Genomic DNA, 18,680 nt, shown 5'->3' with positions numbered 1-18,680 from the left:
TGAATATGAACAATTCAAAGTTGAAAAAGCAGTTCTGCATTCGGAGTACACTCAAAGTATACAAACGACTGACTCTCTTAAAACCATATAAGAAAGGTCCCACCGAGATTTGAACTCGGATCGCTGGATTCAGAGTCCAGGGTGCTAACCACTACACCTTGGGGCCGATAATACAAGCTGTTTTATGTTCTGCTTTATTGTTCATAACGTCGTCAGGTGTACCGGACATTTGAAATCGGATCACTTAAACTTTCAAATAATCCAGACTGTTAAGCCCTTCAATTTGTATACTACAATGTTTACTAGAGTCCCAATTTTAATTAAAAGGATCTGATTTAAGTTATTTGACAACTCCTATGTGTTTGTTAAGTGTTTCATGGTAGTGATAAAAGAACGTTGTCAGAAGTGGGATTCGAACCCACGCCTCCATTCGGAGACCAGAATTCTCACAATCCAGCTTAAGGAAAGAGGTGACTCTTGAGTCTGGCGCCTTAGACCACTCGGCCATCCTGACAACTGCTTCTAGGGTGTTATTGGTGCTCTATTAAATCATATTTCAGTCTTACAAAAACGACCCACGCGAGATACTATTTGTTTTAAAAATATATGACTGTAAGCACTTAATACCAACTCCTGTTTGCGGTATTACTGTGTGACAGAACCAGGGAGGTATGATTATGAGTTTATATAAAATGTTTTGTCATCAAATCACAATATTCAAAAATAGCTGAGGAATTCATACCGCACAGGTCCCACCGAGATTTGAACTCGGATCGCAGGATTCAAAGTCCAGAGTGCTAACCATTACACCATGGGGCCGCCGATATATGCGATTTGTGATAATTAAAATAATAATAAACATAATCAAGTCGAAATTAACAACTTTCGATCAAAATTCGTTGGCGATTGGCGCCATGGCTTAGTTGGTTAAAGCGCCTGTCTAGTAAACAGGAGATCCTGGGTTCGAATCCCAGTGGTGCCTTAGTCATAGGGATCCCGCAGACCATTTTGACTTAAATCTTTTCTTCTACATTCTATGAATTCAATAATTAAAGTTCAGCTTTTTCGCGACCGACATACAAAGAATCGAAATCGTTAAAGTGTATACGTGATCAGTGCTTTCGGAGGCAAGATTGGAAAAAATTACACCGTGATGTTCAACATAAAATCGACGGACGCCCAACTACAAACGATTGTTAACAGGTATTTAGTAATTAGAATTATTCGAGATTCTATTTCTCCTAAATCAGGAATATGGGTTTTAACTCGTTCTTATGGAGTGAACAGAAAAGGCGTGAGTCATAAACTTGATTTAAAGTCACGAATCCATTTGAGGGCTAAATGTGTTATGCTACTGTGCGACCTTGAGACGAAGACGGATTCGAAGAACAGAGCGAATTTAACTAGTTTCTTATTTCTTTCACTAATCTGCAATATATGCACTTTCTTGAGGTTTGAATATGAACGATTCAAAGTTGAATAAGCAGTTCTGCATTCGGAGTGCACTTAAAGTATACAAACGACTGACTCTTTAAAAACCATATAACAAAGGTCCCACCGAGATTTGAACTCGGATCGCTGAATTCAAAGTCCAGAGTGCTAACCATTACACCATGGGGCCGCCGATATATGCGATTTGTGATAATTAAAATAATAAATAACATACTCAAGTCGAAATTAAAAACTTTCGATCAAAATTCGTTCGCGACTGGCGCCATGGCTTAGTTGGTTAAAGCGCCTGTCTAGTAAACAGGAGATCCTGGGTTCGAATCCCAGTCATAGGGATCCCGCAGACGATTTTGACTTTAATTATTGAATTCATAGAATATAGAAGAAAAGATTTAAGTTCAGCTTTTTCGCGACCGACATACAAAGAATCGAAATTGTTAAGGTGTATATGTGATCGGTGCTTTCGGAGGCAATATTTGAAAAAATTACACGGTGATGTTCAACATGAAATCGACAGACGCCCAACTACAAACGACGATTAACAGGTATTTAGTAATTAGAATTATTCGAGAACTATTTCTCCTAAATCAGGAATATGGGTTTCCACTCGTTCTTATGGAGTGAACAGAAAAGGCGTGATTCATATACTTGATTTCAAAGTCACGAATCCATTTAAGGATAAATGTGTTATGATAAGGGGCGCCCTTGAGACGAATACGGATTAGAAGAACATATAGTATTTAAATAGTTTCTTATTTCTTTCACTAATCTGCAATATATGCAATTTCTTGAGGTTTGAATATGAACAATTGAAAGTTGAAAGAGCAGTTCTGCATTCGGAGTACACTCAAAGTATACAAACGACTGACTCTCTAAAAACCATAAAACAAAGGTCTCAGCGAGATTTGAACTCGGATCGCTGGATTCAGAGTCCAGAGTGCTAACCATTACACCATGGGGCCAATGATACAATCTGTTTTATGTTCTGCTTTATTGTTCATAACGTCATCAGGTGTACCGGAAATTTGAAATCGGATCACTTAAACTTTTAATTAATTCAGACTGTTAAGCCCTACAATCTGTATACTACAATGTTTACTAGAGTCCCAATTTTAATGAAAAAGTATCTGATTTAAGTTTTTTGACAACTCCTATGTGTTTGTCAAGTGTTTTATGGTAATGATAAAAGGACGTTGTCAGAAGTGGAATTCGAACCCACGCCTCCATTCGGAGACCAGAATTCTCACAATCCAGCTTAAGGAAAGAGGTGACTCTTGAGTCTGGCGCCTTAGACCACTCGGCCATCCTGACGACTGCTGGTAGGATGTGATTGGTGGTCTATTAAATCATATTTCAGGCTTACAAAAACGACTCATGCGAGATACTATTTGTCTTAAAAGCATATGACTGTAAGCACTTAATATCAACTCCTGTTTGCAGTATTACTGTTTGACAGAATCAGGGAGGTATGATTATGAGTTTATATAAAAACTTTTGTCATCAAATCACAATATTCAAAAATAGCTGAGGAAATCATACCGCACAGGTCCCACCGAGATTTGAACTCGGATCGCTGGATTCAAAGTCCAGAGTGCTAACCATTACACCATGGGGCCGCCGATATACGCGATTTTTGATAATTAAAATAATAATAAACATAATCAAGTCGAAATTAACAACTTTCGATCAAAATTCGTCGGCGATTGGCGCCATGGCTTAGTTGGTTAAAGCGCCTGTCTAGAAAACAGGAGATCCTGGGTTCGAATCCCAGTGGTGCCTTAGTCATAGGGATCCCGCAGACCATTTTGACTTAAATCTTTTCTTCTACATTCTATGAATTCAATAATTAAAGTTCAGCTTTTTCGCGACCGACATACACGGAATCGAAATCGTTAAAGTGTATACGTGATCAGTGCTTTCGGAGGCAAGATTGAAAAAAATTACACCGTGATGTTCAACCTAAATTCGACGGACGCCAATCTACAAACGATGGTTAACAGGTATTTAGTAATTAGAATTATTCGAGATTCTATTTCCCCTAAATCAGGAATATGGGTTTCAACTCGTTCTTATGGAGTGAACAGAAAAGGCGTGAGTCATAAACTTGATTTCAAAGTCACGAATCCATTTGAGGGCCAAATGTGTTAAGCTACATGCGCGGCCTTGAGACGAATACGGACTCGAAGAACAGAGCGAATTTAACTAGTTTCTTATTTCTTTCACTAATCTGCAATATATGCACTTTCTTGAGGTTTGAATATGAACAATTCAAAGTTGAAAGAGCAGTTCTGCATTCGGAGTACACTCAAAGTATAAAAACGACTGATTCTTTAAAAACCATATAGCAAAGGTCCCACCGAGATTTGAACTCGGATCGCTGGATTCAAAGTCCAGAGTGCTAACCATTACACCATGGGGCCGCCGATATATGCGATTTGTGATAATTAAAATAATAATAAACATAATCAAGTCGAATTAACAACTTTTGATCAAAACTCGTTGGCGATTGGCGCCATGGCTTAGTTGGTTAAAGCACCTGTCTAGTAAACAGGAGATCCTGGGTCCCAATCCCAGTGGTGCCTTAGTCATAGGGATCCCGCAGACCATTTTGACTTAAATCTTTTCTTCTACATTCTATGAATTCAATAATTAAAGTTCAGCTTTTTCGCGACCGACATACAAAGAATCGAAATCGTTAAAGTGTATACGTGATCAGTGCTTTCGGAGGCAAGATTGGAAAAAATTACACCGCGATCTTCAACATAAAATCGACGGGCGCCCAACTACAAACGATTGTTAACAGGTATTTAGTAATTAGAATTATTCGAGATTCTATTTTTCCTATATCAGGAATATGGGTTTCAACTCGTTCTTATGGAGTGAACAGAAAAGGCGTGAGTCATAAACTTGATTTCAAAGTCACGAATCCATTTGAGGGCCAAATGTGTTATGCTACTGTGCGGCCTCGAGATGAATACGGATTCGAAGAACAGAGCGAACTTAACTAGTTTCTTATTTCTTTCACTAATCTGCAATATATGCACTTTCTTGAGGTTTGAATATGAACAATTCAAAGTTGAAAGAGCAGTTCTGCATTCGGAGTACACTCAAAGTATACAAACGACTGACTCTCTTAAAACCATATAACAAAGGTCCCACCGAAATTTGAACTCGGATCGCTGGATTCAGAGTCCAGATATTAATACAAGTTGTTTTATGTTCTGCTTTATTGTTCATAACGTCATCAGGTGTACCGGACATTTGAAATCGGATCACTTAAACTTTTAATTAATCCAGACTGTTAAGCCCTACAATCTGTATACTACAATGTTTACTAGAGTCCCAATTTTAATGAAAAAGTATCTGATTTAAGTTTTTTGACAACTCCTATGTGTTTGTTAAGTGTTTTATGGTAGTGATAAAAGGACGTTGTCAGAAGTGGGATTCGAAAACACGCCTCCATTCGGAGACCAGAATTCTCACAATCCAGCTTAAGGAAAGAGGTGACTCTTGAGTCCGGCGCCTTAGACCACTCGGCCATCCTGACAACTGCTTGTAGGGTGTTATTGGTGCTCTATTAAATCATATTTCAGTCTTAAAAAAACGACTCACGCGAGATACAATTTGTTTTAAAAGCATATGACTGTAAGCACTTATTACCAACTCCTGTTTGCGGTATTACTGTGTGACAGAACCAGGGTGGTATGAATATGAGTTTGATTAAAAAGTTTTGTCATCAAATCACAATATTCAAAAATAGCTGAGGAATTCATACCGCACAGGTCCCACCGAGATTTGAACTCGGATCGCTGGATTCAAAGTCCAGAGTGCTAACCATTACACCATGGGGCCGCCGATATATGCGATTTTTGATAATTAAAATAATAATAAACATAATCAAGTCGAAATTAACAACTTTCGATCAAAGATCGTCGGCCATTGGCGCCATGGCTTAGTTGGTTAAAGCGCTTGTCTAGTAAACAGGCGATCCTGGGTTCGAATCCCAGTGGTGCCTTAGTCATAGGGATCCCGCAGACCATTTTGGCTTAAATCTTTTCTTCTACATTCTATGAATTCAATAATTAAAGTTCAGCTTTTTCGCGACCGACATACAAAGAATCGAAATCGTTAAAGTGTATACGTGATCAGTGCTTTCGGAGGCATGATTGGAAAAAATTACACCGTGATGTTCAACATAAAATCGACGGACGCCCAACTACAAACGATGCTTAACATGTATTTAGTAATTAGAATTATTCGAGATTCTATTTCTCCTAAATCAGGAATATGGGTTTCATCTCGTTCTTATGGAGTGAACAGAAAAGGCGTGAGTCATAAACTTGATTTCAAAGTCACGAATCCATTTGAGGGCCAAATGTGTTATGCTACTGTGCGGCCTTGAGACGAATACGGATTCGAAGAACATAGCGAATTTAACTAGTTTCTAATTTATTTCACTAATCTGCAATATATGCGTTTTCTTGAGGTTTGAATATGAACAATTCAAAGTTGAAAGAGCAGTTCTGCATTCGGAGTACACTCAAAGTATACAAACGACTAGTCAGTCAAAACCATATAACATAGGTCCCACCGAGATTTGAACTCGGATCGCTGGATTAAGAGTCCAGAGTTCTAACCATTACACCATGGGGCCAATGGTACAAATTGTTTTATGTTCTGCTTTATTGTTCATAACGCCATCAGGTGTACCGGACATTTGAAATCGGATCACTTAAACTTTTATTTAATTCAGACTGTTAAGCCCTACAATCTGTATACTACAATGTTTACTAGAGTCCCAATTTTAATGAAAAAGTATCTGATTTAAGTTTTTTGACAACTCCTATGTGTTTGTCAAGTGTTTTATGGTAATGATAAAAGGACGTTGTCAGAAGTGGAATTCGAACCCACGCCTCCATTCCGAGACCAGAATTCTCACAGTCCAGCTTAAGGAAAGAGGTGACTCTTGATTCTGGCGCCTTAGACCACTCGGCCATCCCGACGACTGCTGGTAGGATGTTATTGGTGCTCTATTAAATCATATTTCAGGCTTACAAAAACGACTCATGCGAGATACTATTTGTTTTAAAAGCATATGACTGTAAGCACTTAATATCAACTCCTGTTTGCATTATTACTGAGTGACAGAATCAGGGAGGTATGAATATGAGTTTATATAAAAAGTTTTGTCATCAAATCACAATATTCAAAAATAGCTGAGGAATTCATACCGCACAGGTCCCACCGAGATTTGAACTCGGATCGCTGGATTCAAAGTCCAGAGTGCTAACCATTACACCATGGGGCCGCCGATATATGCGATTTGTGATAATTAAAATAATAATAAACATAATAAAGTCGAAATTACCAACTTTCGATTCAAAATTCGTTCGATATATGCGATTTGTGATAATTAAAATAATAATAAACATAATCAAGTCGAAATTAACAACTTTCGATCAAATTTAGTTGGCGACTGGCGCCATGGCTTAGTTGGTTAAAGTGCCTGTCTAGTAAACAGGAGATCCTGGGTTCGTATCCCAGTGGTGCTTTAGTCATAGGGATCCCGCAGACCATTTTAACTTAAATCTTTTCTTCTACATTCTATGAATTCAATAATTAAAGTTCAGCTTTTTCGCGACCGACATACAAAGAATCGAAATCGTTAAAGTGTATACGTGATCAGTGCTTTCGGAGGCATGATTGGCAAAAATTACACCGTGATGTTCAACATAAAATCGACGGGCGCCCAACTACAAACGATTGTTAACAGGTATTTAGTAATTAGAATTATTCGAGATTCTATTTCTCCTATATCGGAAATATGGGTTTCAACTCGTTCTTATGGAGTGAACAGAAAAGGCGTGAGTCATAAACTTGATTTCAAAGTCACGAATCCATTTGAGGGCCAAATGTGTTATGCTACTGTGCGACCTTGAGACGAAGACGGATTCGAAGAACATAGCGAATTTAACTAGTTTCTTATTTTTTTCACTAATCTGCAATATATGCAATTTCTTGAGGTTTGAATATGAACAATTCAAAGTTGATAGAGCAGTTCTGCATTCGGAGTACACTCAAAGTATACAAACGACTGACTCTCTAAAAACCATATAACAAAGGTCCCACCGAGATTTGAACTCGGATCGCTGGATTCAGAGTCCAGAGTGCTAACCATTACACCATGGGGCCAATGATACAAGTTGTTTTATGTTCTGCTTTATTGTTCATAACGTCATCAGGTGTACCGGAAATTTGAAATCGGATCACTTAAACTTTTAATTAATTTAGACTGTTAAGCCCGACAATCTGTATACTACAATGTTTACTAGAGTCCCAATTTTAATGAAAAAGTTTCTGATTTAAGTTTATTGACAACTCCTATGTGTTTGTCAAGTGTTTTATGGTAATGATAAAAGGACGTTGTCACAAGTGGAATTCGAACCCACGCCTCATTTCGGAGACCAGAATTCTCACAATCCAGCTTAAGGAAAGAGGTGACTATTGAGTCTGGCGCCTTAGACCACTCGGCAATCCTGACGACTGCTGGTAGGATGTTATTGGTGCTCTATTGAATCATATTTCAGGCTTACAAAAACGACTCATGCGAGATACTATTTGTCTTAAAAGCATATGACTGTAAGCACTTAATATCAACTCCTGTTTGCAGTATTACTGTGTGACAGAATCAGGGAGGTATGATTATGAGTTTATTTAAAAAGTTTTGTCATCAAATCACAATATTCAAAAATAGCTGAGGAATTCATACCGCACAGGTCCCACCGAGATTTGATCTTGGATCGCTGGATTCAAAGTCCAGAGTGCTAACCATTACACCATGGGGCCGACAATATATGCGATTTGTGATAATTAAAATAATAATAAACATAATCAAGTCGAAATTAACATCTTTCGATTCAAAATTTGTTCGATATATGCGATTTGTGATAATTAAAATAATAATAAACATAATCAAGTCGAAATTAACAACTTTCGATCAAAATTCGTTGGCGACTGGCGCCATGGCTTAGTTGGTTAAAGTGCCTGTCTAGTAAACAGGAGATCCTGGGTTCGAATCCCAGTGGTGCCTTAGTCATAGGGATCCCGCAGACCATTTTGACTTGAATCTTTTCTTCTACATTCTATGAATTCAATAATTAAAGTTCAGCTTTTTCGCGACCGACATACAAAGAATCGAAATCGTTAAAGTGTATACGTGATCAGTGCTTTCGGAGGCATGATTGGAAAAAATTACACCGTGATGTTCAACATAAAATCGACGGACGCCCAACTACAAACGATGCTTAACATGTATTTAGTAATTAGAATTATTCGAGATTCTATTTCTCCTAAATCAGAAATATGGGTTTCATCTCGTTCTTATGGAGTGAACAGAAAAGGCGTGAGTCATAAACTTGATTTCAAAGTCACGAATCCATTTGAGGGCCAAATGTGTTATGCTACTGTGCGGCCTTGAGACGAATACGGATTCGAAGAACATAGCGAATTTAACTAGTTTCTTATTTCTTTCACTAATCTGCAATTTATGCGCTTTCTTGAGGTTTGAATATGAACAATTCAAAGTTGAAAGAGCAGTTCTGCATTCGGAGTACACTCAAAGTATACAAACGACTAGTCAGTTAAAACCATATAACATAGGTCCCACCGAGATTTGAACTCGGATTGCTGGATTCAGAGTCCAGAGTTCTAACCATTACACCATGGGGCCAATGATAAAAATTGTTTTATGTTCTGCTTTATTGTTCATAACGCCATCAGGTGTACCGGACATTTGAAATCGGATCACTTAAACTTTTATTTAATTCAGACTGTTAAGCCCTACAATCTGTATACTACAATGTTTACTAGAGTCCCAATTTTAATGAAAAAGTATCTGATTTAAGTTTTTTGACAACTCCTATGTGTTTGTCAAGTGTTTTATGGTAATGATAAAAGGACGTTGTCAGAAGTGGAATTCGAACCCACGCCTCCATTCCGAGACCAGAATTCTCACAGTCCAGCTTAAGGAAAGAGGTGACTCTTGATTCTGGCGCCTTAGACCACTCGGCCATCCCGACGACTGCTGGTAGGATGTTATTGGTGCTCTATTAAATCATATTTCAGGCTTACAAAAACGACTCATGCGAGATACTATTTGTTTTTAAAGCATATGACTGTAAGCACTTAATATCAACTCCTGTTTGCATTATTACTGTGTGACAGAATCAGGGAGGTATGAATATGAGTTTATATAAAAAGTTTTGTCATCAAATCACAATATTCAAAAATAGCTGAGGAATTCATACCGCAAAGGTCCCACCGAGATTTGAACTCGGATCGCTGGATTCAAAGTCCGGAGTGCTAACCATTACACCATGGGGCCGCCGATATATGCGATTTGTGATAATTAAAATAATAATAAACATAATCAAGTCGAAATTACCAACTTTCGATTCAAAATTCGTTCGATATATGCGATTTGTGATAATTAAAATAATAATAAACATAATCAAGTCGAAATTAACAACTTTCGATAAAAATTAGTTGGCGACTGGCGCCATGGCTTAGTTGGTTAAAGTGCCTGTCTAGTAAACAGGAGATCCTGGGTTCGAATCCCAGTGGTGCTTTAGTCATAGGGATCCCGCAGACCATTTTGACTTAAATCTTTTCTTCTACATTCTATGAATTCAATAATTAAAGTTCAGCTTTTTCGCGACCGACATACAAAGAATCGAAATCGTTAAAGTGTATACGTGATCAGTGCTTTCGGAGGCATGATTGGCAAAAATTACACCGTGATGTTCAACATAAAATCGACGGACGCCCAACTACAAACGATGGTTAACATGTATTTAGTAATTAGAATTATTCGAGATTCTATTTCTCCTAAATCAGGAATATGGGTTTCAACTCGTTCTTATGGAGTGAACAGAAAAGGCGTGAGTCATAAACTTGATTTCAAAGTCACGAATCCATTTGAGGGCCAATGTGTTATGCTACTGTGCGGCCTTGAGACGAATACGGATTCGAAGAACATAGCGAATTTAACTAGTTTCTTATTTCTTTCACTAATCTGCAATATATGCGCTTTCTTGAGGTTTGAATATGAACAATTCAAAGTTGAAAGAGCAGTTCTGCATTCGGAGTACACTCAAAGTATACAAACGACTGACACTTTAAAAACCATATAACAAAGGTCCCACTGAGATTTGAACTCGGATCGCTAGATTCAAAGTCCAGAGTGCTAACCATTACACCATGGGGCCGCCGATATATGCGTTTTGTGATAATTCAAATAATAATAAACATAATCAAGTCGAAATTAACAACTTTCGATCAAAATTCGTTGGCGGTCGGCGCCATGGCTTAGTTGGTTAAAGCGCCTGTCTAGTAAACAGGAGATCCTGGGTTTGAATCCCAGTGGTGCTTTAGTCATAGAGATCCCGCAGACCATTTTGACTTAAATCTTTTCTTTTACATGCTATAAATTCAATAATTAAAGTTCAGCTTTTTCGCGACCGACATACAAAGAATCGAAATTGTTAAGGTGTATATGTGATCAGTGCTTTCGGAGGCAAGATTTGAAAAAATTACACAGTGATGTTTAACATAAAATCGACAGACGCCCAACTACAAACGACGATTAACAGGTATTTAGTAATTAGAATTATTAGAGATCTATTTCTCCTAAATCAGGAATATGGGTTTCGACTCGTTCTTATGGAGTGAACAGAAAAGGCGTGAGTCATATACTTGATTTCAAAGTCACGAATCCATTTAAGGCCAAATGTGTTATGCTCCTGTGCGGCCTTGAGACGAATACGGATTTGAAGAACATAGCGAATTTAACTAGTTTCTTATTTCTTTCACTAATCTGCAATATATGCAATTTCTTGAGGTTTGAATATGAACAATTCAAAGTTGAAAGAGCAGTTCTGCATTCGGAGTACACTCAAAGTATACAAACGACTGACTCTCTAAAACCATATAACAAAGGTCCCACCGAGATTTGAACTCGGATCGCTGGATTCAGAGTCCAGAGTGCTAACCATTACACCATGGGGCCAATGATACAAGTTGTTTTATGTTCTGCTTTATTGTTCATAACGTCATCATGTGTACCGGAAATTTGAAGTCGGATCACTTAAACTTTTTATTAATTCAGACTGTTAAGCCTTACAATCTGTATACTACAATGTTTACTGGAGTCCCAATTTTAATGAAAAAGTATCTGATTTAAGTTTTTTGACAACTCCTATGTGTTTGTCAAGTGTTTTATGGTAATGATAAAATGACGTTGTCAGAAGTGGAATTCGAACCCACGCCTCCATTCGGAGACCAGAATTCTCACAATCCAGCTTAAGGAAAGAGGTGACTCTTGAGTCTGGCGCCTTAGACCACTCGGCCATCCTGGCGACTGCTGGTAGGATGTTATTGGTGCTCTATTAAATCATATTTCATGCTTACAAAAACGACTCATGCGAGATACTATTTGTCTTAAAAGCATATGACTGTAAGCACTTAATATCAACTCCTGTTTGCAGTATTACTGTGTGACAGAATCAGGGAGGTATGATTATGAGTTTATAAAAAATGTTTTGTCATCAAATCACAATATTCAAAAATAGCTGAGGAATTCATACCGCACAGGTCCCACCGAGATTTGAACTCGGATCGCTGGATTCAAAGTCCAGAGTGCTAACCATTACACCATGGGGCCGCCGATATATGCGATTTGTGATAATTAAAATAATAATAAACATAATCAAGTCGAAATTAGCAACTTTCGATCAAAATTGGTTGGCGATTGGCGCCATGGCTTAGTTGATTAAAGCGCCTGTCTAGTAAACAGGAGATCCTGGGTTCGAATCCCAGTGGTGCCTTAGTCATAGGGATCCCGCAGACCATTTTGACTTAAATCTTTTCTTCTACATAATAAGAATTCAATAATTAAAGTTCAGCTTTTTCGCGACCGACATACAAAGAATCGAAATTGTTAAGTTGTATATGTGATCAGTGCTTTCGGAGGCAAGATTTGAAAAAATTACACGGTGATGTTCAACATAAAATCGACAGACGTCCAACTACAAACGACGATTAACAGGTATTTAGTAATTAGAATTATTCGAGATCTATTTCTCCTATATCAGGAATATGGGTTTCCACTCGTTCTTGTGGAGTGAACCGAAAACGCGTGAGTCATATACTTGATTTCAAAGTCACGAATCCATTTGCGGGCCAAATGTGTCATATACTTGATTTCAAAGTCACGAATCCATTTGCGGGCCAAATGTGTTATGCTACTGTGCGGCCTTGAGACGAATACGGATTCGAAGAACAGAGCGAATTTAACTAGTTTCTTATTTCTTTCACTAATCTGCAATATATGCACTTTCTTGAGGTTTGAATATGAACAATTCAAAGTTGAAAGAGCAGTTCTGCATTCGGGGTACACTCAAAGTATACAAACGACTAACTCTTTAAAGACCATATAACAAAGGTCCCACCGAGATTTGAACTCGGATCGCTGGATTCAGAGTCCAGAGTGCTAACCATTACACCATGGGGCCAATGATACAAGTTGTTTTATGTTCTGCTTTATTGTTCATAACGTCATCAGGTGTACCGGAAATTTGAAATCGGATCACTTAAACTTTTAATTAATTCAGACTGTTAAGCCTTACAATCTGTATACTACAATGTTTACTAGAGTCCCAATTTTAATGGAAAAGTATCTGATTTAAGTTTTTTGACAACTCCTATGTGTTTGTCAAGTGTTTTATGGTAATGATAAAATGACGTTGTCAGAAGTTGAATTCGAACCCACGCCTCCACTCGGAGACCAGAATTCTCACAATCCAGCTTAAGGAAAGAGGTGACTCTTGAGTCTGGCGCCTTAGACCACTCGGCCATCCTGACGACTGCTGGTAGGATGTTATTGGTGCTCTATTAAATCATATTTCAGGCTTACAAAAACGACTCATGTGAGATACTATTTGTCTTAAAAGCATATGACTGTAAGCACTTAATATCAACTCCTGTTTGCAGTATTACTGTGTGACAGAATCAGGGAGGTATGATTATGAGTTTATATAAAAAGTTTTGTCATCAAATCACAATATTCAAAAATAGCTGAGGAATTCATACCGCACAGGTCCCACCGAGATTTGAACTCGGATCGCTGGATTCAAAGTCCAGAGTGCTAACCATTACACCATGGGGCCGCCGATATATGCGATTTGTGATAATTAAAATAATAATAAACATAATCAAGTCGAAATTAACAACTTTCGATTCAAAATTTGCTCGATATATGCGATTTGTGATAATTAAAATAATAATAAACATAATCAAGTCGAAATTACCAACTTTCGAGCAAAATTCGTTGGCGATTGGAGCCATGGCTTAGTTGGTTAAAGCGCCTGGGTTCGAATCCTGGGTTCGAATCCCAGTGGTGCCTTAGTCATGGGGATCCCGCAGACCATTTTGACTTAAATCTTTTCTCCTACATTCTATGAATTCAATAATTAAAGTTCAGCTTTTTTGCGACCGACATACAAAGAATCGAAATCGTTGAAGTGTATACGTGATCAGTGCTTTCGGAGGCATGATTGGAAAAAATTACACCGTGATGTTCAACATAAATCGACGGACGCCCAACTACAAACGATGGTTAACATGTATTTAGTAATTAGAATTATTCGAGATTCTATTTTTCCTAAATCAGGAATATGGGTTTCAACTCGTTCTTATGGAGTGAACAGAAAAGGCGTGAGTCATAAACTTGATTTCAAAGTCACGAATTCATTTGAGGGCCAAATGTGTTATGTTACTGGGCGGCCTTGAGACGAATACGGATTCGAAGAACAGAGCGAATTTAACTAGTTTCTTATTTCTTTCACAAATCTGCAATATATGCACTTTCTTGAGGTTTGAATATGAACAATTCAAAGTTGAAAGAGCAGTTCTGCATTCGGAGTACACTCAAAGTATACAAACGACTAACTCTTTAAAAACCATATAACAAAGGTCCCACCGAGATTCGAACTCGGATCGCTGGATTCAAAGTCCAGAGTGCTAACCATTACACCATGGGGCCGCCGATATATGCGATTTGTGATAATTAAAATAATAATAAACATAATCAAGTCGAAATTAGCAACTTTCGATCAAAATTGGTTGGCGATTGGCGCCATGGCTTAGTTGAATAAAGCGCCTGTCTAGTAAACAGGAGATCCTGGGTTCGAATCCCAGTGGTGCCTTAGTCATAGGGATCACGCAGACCATTTTGACTTAAATCTTTTCTTCTACATTATATGAATTCAATAATTAAAGTTCAGCTTTTTCGCGACCGACATATAAAGAATGGAAATTGTTAAGTTGTATATGTGATCAGTGCTTTCGGAGGCAAGATTTGAAAAAATTACACGGTGATGTTCAACATAAAATCGACAGACGCCCAACTACAAACGACGATTAACAGGTATTTAGTAATTAGAATTATTCGAGATCTATTTCTCCTAAATCAGGAATATGGGTTTCGACTCGTTCTTATGGAGTGAACAGAACAGGCGTGAGTCATAAACTTGATTTCATAGTCACGAATCCATTTGAGGGCTAAATGTGTTATGCTACTGTGCGGCCTTGAGACGAATACGGATTCGAAGAACATAGCGAATTTAACTAGTTTCTTATTTCTTTCACTAATCTGCAATATATGCAATTTCTTGAGGTTTGAATATGAACAATTCAAAGTTGAAAGAGCAGTTCTGCATTCGGAGTACACTCAAAGTATACAAACGACTGACTCTCTAAAACCATATAACAAAGGTCCCACCGAGATTTGAACTCGGATCGCTGGATTCAGAGTCCAGAGTGCTAACCATTACACCATGGGGCCAATGATACAAGTTGTTTTATGTTCTGCTTTATTGTTCATAACGTCATCAGGTGTACCGGAAATTTGAAATCGGATCACTTAAACTTTTAATTATTTCAGACTGTTAAGCCTTACAATCTGTATACTACAATGTTTACTAGAGTCCCAATTTTAATGAAAAAGTATCTGATTTAAGTTTTTTGACAACTCCTATGTGTTTGTCAAGTGTTTTATGGTAAGGATAAAACGACGTTGTCAGAAGTGGAATTCGAACCCACGCCTGCATTCGGAGACCAGAATCCTCACAATCCAGCTTAAGGAAAGAGGTGACTCTTGAGTCTGGCGCCTTAGACCACTCGGCCATCCTGACGACTGCTGGTAGGATGGTATTGGTGCTCTATTAAATCATATTTCAGGCTTACAAAAACGACTCATGTGAGATACTATTTGTCTTTAAAGCATATGACTGTAAGCACTTAATATCAACTCCTGTTTGTAGTATTACTGTGTGACAGAATCAGGGAGGTATGATTATGAGTTTATATAAAAAGTTTTGTCATCAAATCACAATATTCAAAAATAGCTGAGGAATTCATACCGCACAGGTCCCACCGAGATTTGAACTCGGATCGCTGGATTCAAAGTCCAGAGTGCTAACCATTACACCATGGGGCCGCCGATATATGCGATTTGTGATAATCAAAATAATAATAAACATAATCAAGTCGAAATTAACAACTTTCGATTGAAAATTCGCTCGATATATGCGATTTGTGATAATTAAAATAATAATAAACATAATCAAGTCGAAATTAACAACTTTCGATCCAAATTCGTTGGCGATTGGCGCCATGGCTTAGTTGGTTAAAGCGCCTGGGTTCGAATCCTGGGTTCGAATCCCAGTGGTGCCTTAGTCATGGGGATCCCGCAGACCATTTTGACTTAAATCTTTTCTTCTACATTCTATGAATTCAATAATTAAAGTTCAGCTTTTTCGCGACCGACATACAAAGAATCAAAATCGTTAAAGTGTATACGTGATCAGTGCTTTCGGAGGCATGATTGGAAAAAATTACACCGTGATGTTCAACATAAATCGACGGACGCCCAACTACAAACGATGGTTAACATGTATTTAGTAATTAGAATTATTCGAGATTCTATTTTTCCTAAATCAGGAATATGGGTTTCAACACGTTCTTATGGAGTGAACAGAAAAGGCGTGAGTCATAAACTTGATTTCAAAGTCACGAATCCATTTGCGGGCCAAATGTGTTATGCTACTGTGCGGCCTTGAGACGAATACGGATTCGAAGAACAGAGCGAATTTAACTAGTTTCTTATTTCTTTCACTAATCTGCAATATATGCACTTTCTTGAGGTTTGAATATGAACAATTCAAAGTTGAAAGAGCAGTTCTGCATTCGGAGTACACTCAAAGTATACAAACGACTAACTCTTTAAAAACCATATAACAAAAGTCCCACCGAGATTTGAACTCGGATCGCTGGATTCAGAGTCCAGAGTGCTAACCATTACACCATGGTGCCAATGATACAAGTTGTTTTATGTTCTGCTTTATTGTTCATAACGTCATCAGGTGTACCGGAAATTTGAAATCGGATCACTTAAACTTTTAATTAATTCAGACTGTTAAGCCTTACAATCTGTATACTACAATGTTTACTAGAGTCCCAATTTTAATGAAAAAGTATCTGATTTAAGTTTTTTGACAACTCCTATGTGTTTGTCAAGTGTTTTATGGTAATGATAAAATGACGTCGTCAGAAGTTGAATTCGAACCCACGCCTCCATTCGGAGACCAGAATTCTCACATTCCAGCTTAAGAAAAGAGGTGACTCTTGAGTCTGGCGCCTTAGACCACTCGGCCATCCTGACGACTGCTGGTAGGATGTTATTGGTGCTCTATTAAATCATATTTCAGGCTTACAAAAACGACTCATGTGAGATACTATTTGTCTTAGAAGCATATGACTGTAAGCACTTAATATCAACTCCTGTTTGCAGTATTACTGTGTGACAGAATCAGGGAGGTATGATTATGAGTTTATATAAAAAGTTTTGTCATCAAATCACAATATTCAAAAATAGCTGAGGAATTCATACCGCACAGGTCCCACCGAGATTTGAACTCGGATCGCTGGATTCAAAGTCCAGAGTGCTAACCATTACACCATGGGGCCGCCGATATACGCGATTTGTGATAATTAAAATAATAATAAACATAATAAAGTCGAAATTAACAACTTTCGATTCAAAATTCGATCGATATATGCGATTTGTGATAATTAAAATAATAATAAACATAATCAAGTCGAAATTAACAACTTTCGATCCAAATTCGTTGGCGATTGGCGCCATGGCTTAGTTGGTTAAAGCCCCTGGGTTCGAATCCTGGGTTCGAATCCCAGTGGTGTTTTAGTCATGGGGATCCCGCAGACCATTTTGACTTAAATCTTTTCTTCTACATTCTATGAATTAAATAATTAAAGTTCAGGTTTTTCGCGACCGACATACAAAGAATCGAAATCGTTAAAGTGTATACGTGATCAGTGCTTTCGGAGGCATGATTGGAAAAAATTACACCGTGATGTTCAACATAAATCGACGGACGCCCAACTACAAACGATGGTTAACATGTATTTAGTAATTAGAATTATTCGAGATTCTATTTTTCCTAAATCAGGAATATGGGTTTCAACTCGTTCTTATGGAGTGAACAGAAAAGGCGTGAGTCATAAACTGGATTTCAAAGTCACGAATCCATTTGCGGGCCAAATGTGTTATGCTACTGTGCGGCCTTGAGACGAATACGGATTCGAAGAACAGAGCGAATTTAACTAGTTTCTTATTTCTTCCACTAATCTGCAATATATGCAATTTCTTGAGGTTTGAATATGAACAATTCAAAGTTGAAGGAGCAGTTCTGCATTCGGAGTACACTCAAAGTATACAAACGACTAACTCTTTAAAAACCATATAACAAAGGTCCCACCGAGATTTGAACTCGGATCGCTGGATTCAGAGTCCAGAGTGCTAACCATTACACCATGGTGCCAATGATACAAGTTGTTTTATGTTCTGCTTTATTGTTCATAACGTCATCAGGTGTACCGGAAATTTGAAATCGGATCACTTAAACTTTTAATTAATTCAGACTGTTAAGCCTTACAATCTGTATACTACAATGTTTACTGGAGTCCCAATTTTAATGAAAAAGTATCTGATTTAAGTTTTTTGACAACTCCTATGTGTTTGTCAAGTGTTTTATGGTAATGATAAAATGACGTCGTCAGAAGTTGAATTCGAACCCACGCCTCCATTCGGAGAC

At 37.9% G+C, this 18,680-nt stretch overlaps 33 non-coding genes across 33 annotated transcripts; 8 read left to right on the top strand and 25 right to left on the bottom strand.

The window, feature by feature from the left end:
- Positions 1-94: 94 nt before the first annotated feature.
- On the bottom strand, positions 95-166 carry Trnaq-cug (transfer RNA glutamine (anticodon CUG)). The gene has a single exon. It is a non-coding gene; the product is annotated as a tRNA-Gln (tRNA).
- A 231-nt stretch (positions 167-397) lies between these two features.
- Trnal-caa (transfer RNA leucine (anticodon CAA)) lies at positions 398-514 on the bottom strand. Its single transcript has 2 exons — positions 477-514; positions 398-443 (listed from the first exon to the last, which is right to left on the bottom strand). It is a non-coding gene; the product is annotated as a tRNA-Leu (tRNA).
- Positions 515-747: 233 nt separating this feature from the next.
- Trnaq-uug (transfer RNA glutamine (anticodon UUG)) lies at positions 748-819 on the bottom strand. The gene has a single exon. It is a non-coding gene; the product is annotated as a tRNA-Gln (tRNA).
- Positions 820-908: 89 nt separating this feature from the next.
- On the top strand, positions 909-982 carry Trnat-agu (transfer RNA threonine (anticodon AGU)). Its single transcript has one exon. It is a non-coding gene; the product is annotated as a tRNA-Thr (tRNA).
- A 567-nt stretch (positions 983-1,549) lies between these two features.
- Trnaq-uug (transfer RNA glutamine (anticodon UUG)) lies at positions 1,550-1,621 on the bottom strand. Its single transcript has one exon. It is a non-coding gene; the product is annotated as a tRNA-Gln (tRNA).
- Positions 1,622-2,643: 1,022 nt separating this feature from the next.
- Positions 2,644-2,760, bottom strand: Trnal-caa (transfer RNA leucine (anticodon CAA)). The gene is made up of 2 exons: positions 2,723-2,760; positions 2,644-2,689 (listed from the first exon to the last, which is right to left on the bottom strand). It is a non-coding gene; the product is annotated as a tRNA-Leu (tRNA).
- Positions 2,761-2,993: 233 nt separating this feature from the next.
- Trnaq-uug (transfer RNA glutamine (anticodon UUG)) lies at positions 2,994-3,065 on the bottom strand. The gene has a single exon. It is a non-coding gene; the product is annotated as a tRNA-Gln (tRNA).
- An 89-nt stretch (positions 3,066-3,154) lies between these two features.
- On the top strand, positions 3,155-3,228 carry Trnas-aga (transfer RNA serine (anticodon AGA)). The gene has a single exon. It is a non-coding gene; the product is annotated as a tRNA-Ser (tRNA).
- A 569-nt stretch (positions 3,229-3,797) lies between these two features.
- On the bottom strand, positions 3,798-3,869 carry Trnaq-uug (transfer RNA glutamine (anticodon UUG)). The gene has a single exon. It is a non-coding gene; the product is annotated as a tRNA-Gln (tRNA).
- Positions 3,870-5,229: 1,360 nt separating this feature from the next.
- Trnaq-uug (transfer RNA glutamine (anticodon UUG)) lies at positions 5,230-5,301 on the bottom strand. Its single transcript has one exon. It is a non-coding gene; the product is annotated as a tRNA-Gln (tRNA).
- Positions 5,302-5,390: 89 nt separating this feature from the next.
- Positions 5,391-5,464, top strand: Trnat-agu (transfer RNA threonine (anticodon AGU)). Its single transcript has one exon. It is a non-coding gene; the product is annotated as a tRNA-Thr (tRNA).
- A 567-nt stretch (positions 5,465-6,031) lies between these two features.
- On the bottom strand, positions 6,032-6,103 carry Trnak-cuu (transfer RNA lysine (anticodon CUU)). The gene has a single exon. It is a non-coding gene; the product is annotated as a tRNA-Lys (tRNA).
- A 582-nt stretch (positions 6,104-6,685) lies between these two features.
- Positions 6,686-6,757, bottom strand: Trnaq-uug (transfer RNA glutamine (anticodon UUG)). Its single transcript has one exon. It is a non-coding gene; the product is annotated as a tRNA-Gln (tRNA).
- An 812-nt stretch (positions 6,758-7,569) lies between these two features.
- Trnaq-cug (transfer RNA glutamine (anticodon CUG)) lies at positions 7,570-7,641 on the bottom strand. Its single transcript has one exon. It is a non-coding gene; the product is annotated as a tRNA-Gln (tRNA).
- An 824-nt stretch (positions 7,642-8,465) lies between these two features.
- On the top strand, positions 8,466-8,539 carry Trnat-agu (transfer RNA threonine (anticodon AGU)). Its single transcript has one exon. It is a non-coding gene; the product is annotated as a tRNA-Thr (tRNA).
- A 1,221-nt stretch (positions 8,540-9,760) lies between these two features.
- Positions 9,761-9,832, bottom strand: Trnaq-uug (transfer RNA glutamine (anticodon UUG)). The gene has a single exon. It is a non-coding gene; the product is annotated as a tRNA-Gln (tRNA).
- A 170-nt stretch (positions 9,833-10,002) lies between these two features.
- On the top strand, positions 10,003-10,076 carry Trnat-agu (transfer RNA threonine (anticodon AGU)). Its single transcript has one exon. It is a non-coding gene; the product is annotated as a tRNA-Thr (tRNA).
- Positions 10,077-10,804: 728 nt separating this feature from the next.
- Positions 10,805-10,878, top strand: Trnat-agu (transfer RNA threonine (anticodon AGU)). Its single transcript has one exon. It is a non-coding gene; the product is annotated as a tRNA-Thr (tRNA).
- Positions 10,879-11,443: 565 nt separating this feature from the next.
- On the bottom strand, positions 11,444-11,515 carry Trnaq-cug (transfer RNA glutamine (anticodon CUG)). Its single transcript has one exon. It is a non-coding gene; the product is annotated as a tRNA-Gln (tRNA).
- Positions 11,516-11,747: 232 nt separating this feature from the next.
- Positions 11,748-11,864, bottom strand: Trnal-caa (transfer RNA leucine (anticodon CAA)). Its single transcript has 2 exons — positions 11,827-11,864; positions 11,748-11,793 (listed from the first exon to the last, which is right to left on the bottom strand). It is a non-coding gene; the product is annotated as a tRNA-Leu (tRNA).
- Positions 11,865-12,097: 233 nt separating this feature from the next.
- On the bottom strand, positions 12,098-12,169 carry Trnaq-uug (transfer RNA glutamine (anticodon UUG)). The gene has a single exon. It is a non-coding gene; the product is annotated as a tRNA-Gln (tRNA).
- An 89-nt stretch (positions 12,170-12,258) lies between these two features.
- On the top strand, positions 12,259-12,332 carry Trnat-agu (transfer RNA threonine (anticodon AGU)). The gene has a single exon. It is a non-coding gene; the product is annotated as a tRNA-Thr (tRNA).
- Positions 12,333-12,947: 615 nt separating this feature from the next.
- On the bottom strand, positions 12,948-13,019 carry Trnaq-cug (transfer RNA glutamine (anticodon CUG)). The gene has a single exon. It is a non-coding gene; the product is annotated as a tRNA-Gln (tRNA).
- Positions 13,020-13,601: 582 nt separating this feature from the next.
- On the bottom strand, positions 13,602-13,673 carry Trnaq-uug (transfer RNA glutamine (anticodon UUG)). Its single transcript has one exon. It is a non-coding gene; the product is annotated as a tRNA-Gln (tRNA).
- Positions 13,674-14,476: 803 nt separating this feature from the next.
- Positions 14,477-14,548, bottom strand: Trnaq-uug (transfer RNA glutamine (anticodon UUG)). Its single transcript has one exon. It is a non-coding gene; the product is annotated as a tRNA-Gln (tRNA).
- Positions 14,549-14,637: 89 nt separating this feature from the next.
- On the top strand, positions 14,638-14,711 carry Trnat-agu (transfer RNA threonine (anticodon AGU)). The gene has a single exon. It is a non-coding gene; the product is annotated as a tRNA-Thr (tRNA).
- Positions 14,712-15,277: 566 nt separating this feature from the next.
- On the bottom strand, positions 15,278-15,349 carry Trnaq-cug (transfer RNA glutamine (anticodon CUG)). The gene has a single exon. It is a non-coding gene; the product is annotated as a tRNA-Gln (tRNA).
- Positions 15,350-15,581: 232 nt separating this feature from the next.
- Trnal-caa (transfer RNA leucine (anticodon CAA)) lies at positions 15,582-15,698 on the bottom strand. Its single transcript has 2 exons — positions 15,661-15,698; positions 15,582-15,627 (listed from the first exon to the last, which is right to left on the bottom strand). It is a non-coding gene; the product is annotated as a tRNA-Leu (tRNA).
- Positions 15,699-15,931: 233 nt separating this feature from the next.
- Trnaq-uug (transfer RNA glutamine (anticodon UUG)) lies at positions 15,932-16,003 on the bottom strand. Its single transcript has one exon. It is a non-coding gene; the product is annotated as a tRNA-Gln (tRNA).
- A 797-nt stretch (positions 16,004-16,800) lies between these two features.
- Trnaq-cug (transfer RNA glutamine (anticodon CUG)) lies at positions 16,801-16,878 on the bottom strand. Its single transcript has one exon. It is a non-coding gene; the product is annotated as a tRNA-Gln (tRNA).
- A 232-nt stretch (positions 16,879-17,110) lies between these two features.
- Positions 17,111-17,227, bottom strand: Trnal-caa (transfer RNA leucine (anticodon CAA)). Its single transcript has 2 exons — positions 17,190-17,227; positions 17,111-17,156 (listed from the first exon to the last, which is right to left on the bottom strand). It is a non-coding gene; the product is annotated as a tRNA-Leu (tRNA).
- A 233-nt stretch (positions 17,228-17,460) lies between these two features.
- On the bottom strand, positions 17,461-17,532 carry Trnaq-uug (transfer RNA glutamine (anticodon UUG)). Its single transcript has one exon. It is a non-coding gene; the product is annotated as a tRNA-Gln (tRNA).
- Positions 17,533-18,329: 797 nt separating this feature from the next.
- Positions 18,330-18,407, bottom strand: Trnaq-cug (transfer RNA glutamine (anticodon CUG)). The gene has a single exon. It is a non-coding gene; the product is annotated as a tRNA-Gln (tRNA).
- Between the last annotated feature and the right edge of the window lie 273 nt (positions 18,408-18,680).

Source organism: Styela clava, chromosome 8 (genome assembly GCF_964204865.1).
Source record: "Styela clava chromosome 8, kaStyClav1.hap1.2, whole genome shotgun sequence".
Taxonomy (NCBI): domain Eukaryota; kingdom Metazoa; phylum Chordata; class Ascidiacea; order Stolidobranchia; family Styelidae; genus Styela; species Styela clava.
The sequence above is the reverse complement of the archived record's forward strand: the minus strand, read 5'-3'. Positions and strand labels throughout refer to the sequence as shown.